At 35.1% G+C, this 10986-nt stretch overlaps 1 pseudogene; it reads right to left on the bottom strand.

Moving 5' to 3' along the window:
* Positions 1–8699: 8699 nt before the first annotated feature.
* On the bottom strand, positions 8700–9698 carry LOC129230138 (ribonucleoside-diphosphate reductase subunit M2 B-like; annotated as a pseudogene).
* Between the last annotated feature and the right edge of the window lie 1288 nt (positions 9699–10986).

Below are 10986 nucleotides of genomic sequence, written 5' to 3' on the forward strand. Positions count from 1 at the left end.
AATTTTTACAAAATCATCTCTCCTATCATTACAAACACACGTATAAAAAATATTCTTACGCCGAAAAATTTGAACTACCAATGTTGGAAAAAGTGGATTGGATTAAAGCGACCATCATATTCGACCGCGATTCTCGTTTAATGATAGCTCCAGAACCCGTAAAATATCTCGTGGCTTTAGATAAGAGATTACGCTATCACGATGCGAAAAACGAAATTTTCGGATTTTGCAAGTTTCCTTTCTTGGAAATGTTTAGTTTTCATTGGATCGTGGCCATCGTTTTCAGCGTCTATTTCGTTCAACAGATATTGCTATACATATTCCGTCGTCAGTTTCGTCGAGTTTCAAGTATCGCATGATGCGAGCAGTTTCGGTCGAAAAAATCTCCTCGACAATCGATTTCCAATTACCGCATCGGGTATTTAATATTGAATCGTAGATGCATTTGGCTCTTTCGAAGCTCTTTGACGAATAGTCTCGATCCGAAAGTCCCGTCAAAACCATATTTCGATCGAACTCATTATTAAAAATTTGATTGGGAATGTATTTTTGCTTAAAAGACGATTTCTGATAATAATCCAGCATCCACAAACATGTCATCCAAAACGCGTCGATCATATAGTCGTCGACGTGGGGTACTCTGCTGAAACGTATGCAATCATCGACGCGATTTAAAAATCAAGCGATAAATTGGGGCAACGACGAAACTTGGTCGTCGCACGCACATGCGGCATTAAGAAGTCTAGTATAATTACTATCCGTAATGGAAATCAGAGGTGGAATAAAATCGTTTCCGAATTAGAAACTGGCATCGACGAGAGATGAAATCGGACACGACGAAGCAATTTTTTTTATATCAAAAATGTAACCCGCTTTTTATAAATTTGGAGAGACTCGAAATATTTTTCGTACAAAAAAGCTAAAATGAAAACGTCGTTATCGACGCTGACGATAATTGGCCGTTTGACTTTTATACGATGAGCTAGCTGGAAACATTTATGTTCGCCTTCTCCGCTATTATTCGATCCGGATATGATGAATGTCATGGAACTGGGAGCAGTATTGTGTAAATACTGTTTCGTAAAAATTCCACTTTTTAAAGCGTGAACGAATGATTTTTGCACGTTTTGTGAAATGACATTATTACCGAAAAGAGACGCTTTGTAAAATTGTTTTCCAGATAATAACTTTTGAGATCTTCGTTTTTTTTGAGTCGGAAATTTCATGGGAACACCAAAACCATCCAACGTCAATACAATTGTACACGAATCGTCCATCCGCGTTTCAAAAATGGAATTTAATATTTTTGCCAATTCTCACATAAAAAAGTTTGAAATTTGATGAAATAAAACAGTTTCGTCGGGATTAAAAGTATATTCTATTGCAATATACAACAAACTCTGACAATCTATAAATATGGAATCGTACGGTAATAAATCGGGTGGATTGTTTACCCAAGGTTCCATCAATAACGTAAAATTCGATATACCCATTTTGCCGAAACTTTGCACATTCTTCTCGGCGAACCTAATAACAACCACAAAAAAAAAAAAAAAGAAGTTTTTTGAGTAAATAAAGGATGATGTCAGATGAAAATATTTTTTACCAACTCGCGTTAAAAAAACTCGTCGACTACGAAAGGGAAAACTTTCCGACTTCGAACTTGACTAGCGAAAAGACTTATGAGCAGCGGGCCATCATGAAACTCGCGAAACATTCGAGTCTCGAGAAATCAATAGTCAAAGTATATTATGAAATTCATCCCACCACGGCCTTGTTTTTAAAAGGTCTATTTGAGCAAAAGAATATTTTGGATGAGAACTACGACAAACTCGTTGCTTACGAAGAACTGACCAAAACCGAGCTCGAGAAGATTGTCGATAAGGCTCCCAATGTCACTCAACTGCACAGAATTTTAGCCGTCGACGGGTTCAAAGGCATAAAACCCACTTTGATGAAGAACTACGTTCCCAGTTTAAAGTATGATATGTACGACGGTACTAAAAATTCCCCAAAAGTAAAGTAGGTAAAAGCCGTCCGTCAAATGTAAGAAGTGACGGACGACATGAAGAAAACATATTCCACTCTCTTGAGATTGTTCAGACCGTTTACCGATTCAGAACGTGTCCACGAATTTGTCGACGAGGAAATTGAAGAATTTCCACTGACTGATAAAGATTACGAACGGTATAAAAATTATTTTCTCAAGTACATAGACGATGAAAAAGAGCTCCGAGAAATCGGAAAAAAGAGACTGGAAAAATATTATTCGAGAGTAACTTTCTTACGACCGTAAAAAAAAAAAAAAAAATAAATAAATAAAATTTTTTTTTTTTTTTTTTTTTTCGATCGATGTGTTCTTCGATGTCGTCGAATTCAAAATTAAAACTTGGCGTATTTTCCAAACGCGAATGTCTGTAAACGCATTAAATCATCGTTTGATATTTGAATGTTGCAATCAGGACAATTGACTCCCAACGAACCTAATTTATACTTATCGATCGCGCATTCGAAATGGAAAATGCATTCGCAATTGTCGATCATGTTAAACTGTGATTCATAAGGACAAATATCTTCCATACAAATAAAACACCGTTTCCAAGCACATTGTGGACATAAATGAATTAGTTCTGGACTTACACAATCCGTATGTACCCAATGACCACAATCATAATTGGTTTCTTCCAACCAATCTATTCTTTCACGACGACACATGACGCATGTCGGTTCATTAAACATTGCTTTATTTCAACTAGTTTACGTAAAATTTTCGTTATTCTTTTACAATTTCGTTATTCGATCTCTGAAAGAATTCGAAATTCAAACCGAGATTTTTTTTTAAAAGAAAGAAATCCATCAAACTTTGTCCTTTGGTCATCGAACGCCTAAATTCAAATATTCTTCCGTTGTCACTTTTTTTTCTTGGGTCTAACATATTTAATTTTCCCCAATTTATCGAGTTTTCGTTTCCCATGTTTCGATTTTCGACGGTGTTCTTCTACGTCCAATTCGATTTTGCGTTTTTTACCGCGTTCTCCCTGCTTTGGGACACAATGATCGTTTATTTTAAATGGAAATTTAATACCTCTCATAAATACCATTTCGACATTACACTTTTTACCGAACGGTATCACGACGTTAACGAAATATTTCCATAACATCCCGTTTAGCGTCATATCCGAATAGTGTTGATATTTCTCGATCGACAATTTCCAAAAAGCCGTGTTTAATAATGCGGTGAAATTTTTTTGATGATGATTGAAAAATTTCGTAAAATCGAAGTGTTCGCACTCGTCGGGTTTCAGAATTATACTCGACGCTTCGGATTTCGCTATATCGGCTTTACCGTAAACGAAATCCACGTATTCCTCGCCCGCTTCCACGATATCTGGATATTTTTTCAAAAATTGCACCATCTCCGCTTTTTGCGATTTGTATTCGGAAAATTCTTTTACTTTACGTGTAATACAATGCTTTTTAACGTCCCTGCACTCTAAATAGGCATCGATCAGTACTCGCATCCACAAAATCCAACCTTCACACTCTGTTTTTTCATTCATATCTCCTCGAATGGATCCATCGATAACTTTTCCATTCATGTCCAACAATATTTGGTTGGCCCTTTTCACGAATCCGTTCGGATGATAGTTTCCCTTGACATCTTCGTAAACGTATCGTTTTCTGCAAATGATCAATAATCGTTTTAATAATTTCTCGTATTTCAATTCGACGCCCGGTATGTTTAAAAATCGGTTCACGATATCGCAATCGTCCAACGGCCAATGTTCTACCAGAATACTATCCGTATCCACATAACATATGTTGAAATGCAAATAATGTTTCATGTATTGGAACGATCCAATGATTTGATAACGCGCCAAAGTCACGATCGATATGGCTATCGGTAAATAGGCCAATTCGGATGTGTCGGTGCCCATGATACCGTATAGAGAATTTAACAGCAATTTTATACAACGTTGGGTATTGTGATGCATTATTTGCGTGGAATCGTTTTTATACATGGCTTGATGATATTTTCGCAACTCGGAAAAATAACTCACGAGCGTCGGTAAAAACGCTCGTTCTTTTTGATAGACGACGATGACAAATTTATCTTTTTCGGGATCGACGATCGGATAGCGGAACTTTTTTTCTTTTCCATCGTCTATACTTATTTCGGAGAATTTATCTGTCAATAAATTAAATTTGGTATGATTGCGATAAGGAATAGACGTGAAAAAATCGACGTTCGGCATTTGTTTCCATTCGTCGATGGTCACGATGTCGCACGTACCGTAACACAAATTGGCACTCAAAAGGATCGAGGGGTACATGCTCGTAAAATCCATGACCGATACGTTCTCGTGCACGCTTTGGGATTTGGCATAATTTAACGCTCCTTGATATTTTTTTTTCGCTCCTTTTCTGACATACATGGATTGGTATTTCGATCCGTCCGATACATTTCGAAGAAAATGAGCGTTTATGAAAAAACCCAATACCGTCCTGTACGTTTTAAATAATTCGAGAAGAAATTTCGCATTTCCGTAATGAAGCGCTTGCACGATATCCATTGCGGCGAAATTGGCACGTTCGATCAAAAAGGGGAGAATCATTTCGTCCAAGAATAATCGAACCACGACTTCTGAATCTCTCATGCAATATTGTAAATATTGACGAAACGTACCGAACGTCTCTTTAGCGATACGACGCGGTTTCAAGAGTCGAAAACATTTTGATAGATCGTCGTCGTTCAGTAATGAAACATCCATTCCGTCGTCGACGTGGTTATACCAAAAATGAATGCCGATCGCTTTCAAGGGTAATTTAAAAAATTGTTGGTCGCGTAATTTATATTTTGCCACGTCATCCAATTTGAAACTAGGCAAGTCGTAACCGGAAATTTTGCGATAGTAATAATACATGTCAACGACGAGCAAATTTTTAAACGTCGGAATGATTTGAGTCCCTATTCGCCTGGAACTATATTTTTTCAAGATTTTGCTCCTCAAAAACAATAGTCGCCCGAAAAGACAAGGCAAATCGAAAGCATTTATGTTGTATCCCGTTAAAATTTGACAATCCGAAATAATTTCATGAAAATGAGTCAACATATATTTTCGGTATCGTGAACGATGCAATTTTGTTCGTCGCAGCACGAAAAGTGAGGAGCAGGTTTCAAGTAAAGCACGACTTTCTTGAGAATTTCGGTAGAATCGCTATGGAATATAACGATACTAATCATGACAATTTTATCTTTCGGATCCGTTCCATCGGGGACACCTCTCTCTTTTCCTCCTGGCGAGAAAGTAGAAATTGTTTCTAAATCGAAAGAGGCAATTTTGAAACGTGGTAATTTCGTTTCGGAAGGAATCATTTCGAAAGTTTCCAGTAATCCTTCCCCACCGTCATTAGTAATCGCATACCACTTGTGATAAAAAGCTTTCGTATCGTATTTCGTACAGAAATCGATATAAAGACGACTTTGCCAATCTTGAGGATCGAAATACGAAATTTTATACTTGTCGAAAAAAAGATCGACATCTTCTAAGGAAGCAGTGATGTACAGTTTATAAAAAAATTTTTCCTTTGCTTGAAATTTATTCAACCCTTTTTCATAACGTTCATTAAAATAGGGTAATATTTTTCTAATTTTGCCCATATTTTTATGTTTCAGTTTAAGACCTGGAAGATATTTATCGAATTTATTTAAGACATTTTTAATATCTTTGGTACAAACACCGATCCAATTTATGTACTTGCCGTCGAAACGTTCTAACCGCACCGCTCTCGTCTAAACAGTGTACACAAATAAGACTCGTATTATTCGGTAACGATTTTTCGAAATCCCAACGGTACGTATAATACATAGACATGATTGTATTTCATATGAATCTTTATTTTTTGCAACTGTTGGGCAAAACATGTAACGTTATTAAGTTACAAAAAAAAAAAAAAAATTTTTTTTTTTTTTTAAAATCAAATGTAACAAGTGACAAAACTTACAATTTGTAATCTGAATTGCGAAATTGTTCCAATTGTTCCACTAAACCTTCCACCATATTACAGATAGTTTCCACACACTTTAACCCTTCACGATAGTCTGTTACATATTTTCTACTCGGAATTTGTCTTTCAAGTTCAATAGGTTGACGACAGTATGGGCATGTTTTTTCCGATGACTGTTGACACCATTTTTCCAAACAATTTTTGTGATACGAATGATTACACGACAATGGATGCAACTCTCCATCATTCATCAAGCAAATCGAACATTCTCCGGTTGTCGTTTCAGAGTTTTTTTAAAATAAAATAGAGGTACGACTTTGTGGTATAAATGTCAGATTTTGCAAACCGGTCTTTACTTCTTTTAAATAGTTTTCCAAGAGAAACATACAAGCGTCGTCTTCCAGAGAATTAATATTATCGACAAGAATGCGTGCCAGTTTCGTTTCTATATTGGTCTGAAATTTTTTAAATTCTTCTAACGATTTATCGGTATCTACGAGAAATACTTCATTCATTCTATCTCGATGTGTACGGTATCCGAGAGTATTCGGATATAGATCATAAGAATAAAACTCTAAATGATTTTTCAACAACTTGAAATATAAATCCCGCTTTTTTGGGGTATGAATATATGTATTCTTTTGTATGAAACAAAATACGAAATCTTTCATCGCTTGATCCAAATGGTGACGGAAAAACTTGAAGCGATCGTCAAAAATTGCGGCGCATGTCGCGCACTGAGGACACAGGAATTTCTTTTCTTCCAGTTCGATTTGTTTTCGTAAACACGATTCATGAACAAGATGAGAACAATTATCCAGTTGTATTTTATCCAAAAGTTCGTCACTTTTTTGACACAAAACACATTCTCCTCGGAAATTGTAACGACCGAGAATACGAAACCAGTAAGAATAAAGAGTTTTTTTTGGATAGTTTCGATTTTTGTAACAATTTCATCCATCTCGGAAAACGGATAACTTGTCGTTTGCGGTATATTTTCAAATTCTTTGAAGGACTCCAAACTATTCATTATCAAAAACTTGCAATGATCATCTAATGTTGCATGTTCTATTTTGTTTTTCGAAATTAACTCGTGATAAAAGGACAACAAACAATAACTAACCATATTGAAACAAGACTTGCCTGTGACTCTCAAACTCCGAAAAGAACAGTCACGAACGATTCCACTTGAAAACAAGAAATACTAAGTGTAGGAGGCGCACTTTCCGGTGCTTTTCCTTGTTGACGTGACACATGCGCAAAAGAGTTATTGTTTAAGTTTATAACTTCTGCTTTGCATGTCTTGCCGTAAATAATTGCATCTCCTGATAAGATGCATAACAATCATTTTCACAACACATAAAAATAATTTCAATTTTCAAAAGTTTTCACTACAATATGTCCAGTGTCTTCGATCGCATTGATGGCAAATATATTGAACACACATTGCGACTCTCTTACCACATGAACAGAATATATATAAATATATTCTGTACAGAATATATTTAAAAAAAAAAAAATTTTAAATCTTCGACAAGCGAAAACTTATCTGTGTTATTTTTACTAGATTGATCGACGCCTTTTTTTATTTCTACATTTTCCATTTTCACTCTGTCTTCAAATTTTCGTTTTCTTCTTAATTGCAATGTTATTCACAATATCTGTGTTTTCGTCTAAATTTTCCTTTTTGTCTTCAGTATTATTTATTTGATAAGTTGTATCTGGATTTTGATTTAAATTGTGACTTTTGTCACTCGTTTCAGCTGTATTTTCATTCAAATTAATGTTACTTGCTTCATCGTCAAAAGTACTGTTTTGATTACTGTTTTCGTCTAAACTCTCAGTCTTGTCGTCTGTGTCATTGTTTTCCACCATTTCATTATTTTCTTTCAAAGTGAACTCTTTTTCAAGAGTTTCATTACCACTCTCTGATATCTGATTACTTGTATCTGGTTTTTGATTAAAATTATGACTTTTGTCACTCGGTTCAGCTGTATTTTCATTACTTGCCTCATCGCCAAAAGTACTGTTTTGATTATAGTTTTCGTCTAAACTATCAGTCTTGTCGTCTGTGTCATTGGTTTCCAGCAATTCATCATTTTCTTTCAAAGTAAATTCTTTTTCAAGAGTATCATTACCACTTTCTGATTCGTTTTCACTCGTAACTTGGTTACTTAAGTTCAAAATCATTAATTCCTCATCTTCCTCCCAATCTTCAGCTTTTGATTCTTCTTGGACATTGGTAGGTTCATTTAGAGATACGTAACCGTCGTAAACGGAAAGATAAAATAACGGATCTCCATCTTTTGTTTCATATCGAGACTCGGTTGGTTTTGATCTACAAAATTTTAAACACATTGTTTTACTATGTGGCCAACGATTAATAAACACAGTAGATTTGTCTTCTATGTTGCTCTCTAAAATTTTCACTTTTAAAAATTTACTTAAAAGCTGAAGAGATTCCGCTGAATCCACCGTTAAAATATCATTCTTAACAAAGTTTAAAATTTCGTTATATTCGTCAGTAGAACATTTTCCCATCGCATACGCATCATTTAAAGCAGATTTTGAAAACCATCTTTAATACATACTTGCTATTTTCTTGACACTAACTTTCTAATAGATTTAGAAAATTGAAGAGAACTTATACAAGATTTAAAAAAAAAAAAAATTTTTTTTTTTTTTTTTTTTCAAAAATCTTCGACAAGCGAAAACTTATCTGTGTTACTTTTTACTAGAGTGAAATTTTGCATATTCTCCTACGCGTTTCTCAAAAAAATTAGTTTTACCTTCTAAACTGATATTTTCCATGAAATCAAACGGATTTTCGGCACCGTACATATATTCTTCACAACCCAATTCGGAAAGCAAACGATCCGCGACAAATTCAATGTATTGTTTCATTAAATTTTTGTTCATACCAATTAAAGACACCGGTAATGCTTGCGTTAAAAATTCTTGTTCGATACATACCGCATCCGAAATAATTTCGTGAATAATTTTCGAATCCGGACGATGTTTAACGTAGCGATTTAAAAGCAGACAGGCAAAATCACAATGTAATCCTTCATCTCGACTGATAAGTTCATTGCTAAACCCCAATCCAGGCATAAGACCTCGTTTTTTAACCAAAAAATTGCCGCAAAAGATCCCGAAAGGAAAATTCCCTCCACCGCGGCAAATGCCACCACTCGTTCAGCAAACGTACACGAAGGATTATGTATCCATTGTAAAGCCCAGTCGGCTTTTTTCTTGACGCTTTCTATTCTTTCTATAGCGCTAAACAATTTATTTTTTTCATCTTTATCGTGAATTAACGTGTCGATCAACATACTATACATTTCCGAATGAATGTTTTCAATCGAACTTTGAAAACAATAAAAGAAACGTGCCTCTTGTAGTTTAACTCGTTTCGAAAACTGCTCTACTAAATTTTCCACAACTATACCATCGCTCGCCGCGAAAAAGGCTAAAATATGAGAAATAAAATATCTTTCTTCCGGTTTTAATTTATTTTCCCAGTCCCCGATATCGTGTGACAGATTGACTTCTTCGACGGTCCAAAAAGAAGCTTCTGCTTTTTTATACATGTCCCAAATATCCGGATACATTATGGGAAGCAACGTAAATCGTCCTGGATAATCCTGAAGTAAGAGTTCCTCCTTATCCTTGGAATTTACCACGTCCATTTTTTTTTTAATCTCGTTGAGTTTTTTTCAAACAATCGAAATCATCATCATCTGACTTTTCCCAATTGGAATGAGCTGTATCCGATAATAATTGTTGTTTTCTAAGTAAAGTTTTTTGTTTTACAATTTCTTCTTCTTGTTTAACTTGATCCAAAGTTTTTGGTTCCGTCATATATCCTCGTTCGAGTATTTCTTGCGAATCGGGGAAATCGAGTTCCCAATAATGCTCGGGAGTAGGTTTAACTCTATATTTCGTTCTATGCTTGCAATTGGCTTGAATATGGTGATCGGCCGATGGTAAACAATTAAAGTAACCTTTACAATCGCGACAGGCTTCGGCTAAATATTTTTTTCTATTGGCCTTCTTTCGAGATAATTTTTCATGATATTTATAACGGATTTTATTCATATTTAACTTGAAAGAAGATACCTCAACATAATTTATAGTTTAAAAAAAAAAAATTTGGGGGGGGGGGGGGAAGGTTGTATTCAAAGTTTTAATGTCCCATTTAATACTTTCAATTCTCGAAACTTTTCCAAAACAATTCTATCCAACTGTGTGATATTTTCACTATAACTTTTTCTAGTTTATCATATACAATCGTATTTATTCTTTCGGTATAATTATTAATTTCTTTCATTAGTACATATTCTACAGGTCTCTTCACCTCGTGTAATTTTAGTCGTATCTCCAATTCCTGCGAATCGGTCAACTTTGCAAAAAAACGTAACAGCGTATTAAATATCACCAGTGTCGATATTCGCGGTATGTCTATCGCATGATAAAATTCTCGGTACATGTTTCTCACCCCGGTAACATGTTCTCGCATATATAATGGCATACGCTCGTTTAAATTTCGAACATATTTTTTAATACTCGTCGTACCGCAAAAACCATCTACGGCGAGTATGATATTGAGTTCGTCCAAACACGGCAAATTTTTTCTTTTGTATAAAACTGTAACAAATTTAATAGCATCTTTTAAGGGCACGTAGGTTCCGTGGTTTTCGAATCGTTCTACAATACTCGATTCTTCGGGCTTAACGCGGTCCCTTAAAAATCTCGTCCAAATTTCACTCAATTTAACCAAATGCCCAAAACTTATCAAAATAACCATATGGTCATCATTATCATCCAATATATAAGGCGGAGGTAACTTTAATATCTTTGCCACATCCAATAAAATTGATTCGCGAACGGCATTTTTCGTTACCACGTTTGGAACCTTTTTAATTCTAGAATAAAGCTCATTTTCTAAAATCGCTTCTAGTGCGTCCATATTATTCT

Source organism: Uloborus diversus, chromosome 9, assembly GCF_026930045.1.
Source record: "Uloborus diversus isolate 005 chromosome 9, Udiv.v.3.1, whole genome shotgun sequence".
Lineage (NCBI taxonomy): Eukaryota > Metazoa > Arthropoda > Arachnida > Araneae > Uloboridae > Uloborus > Uloborus diversus.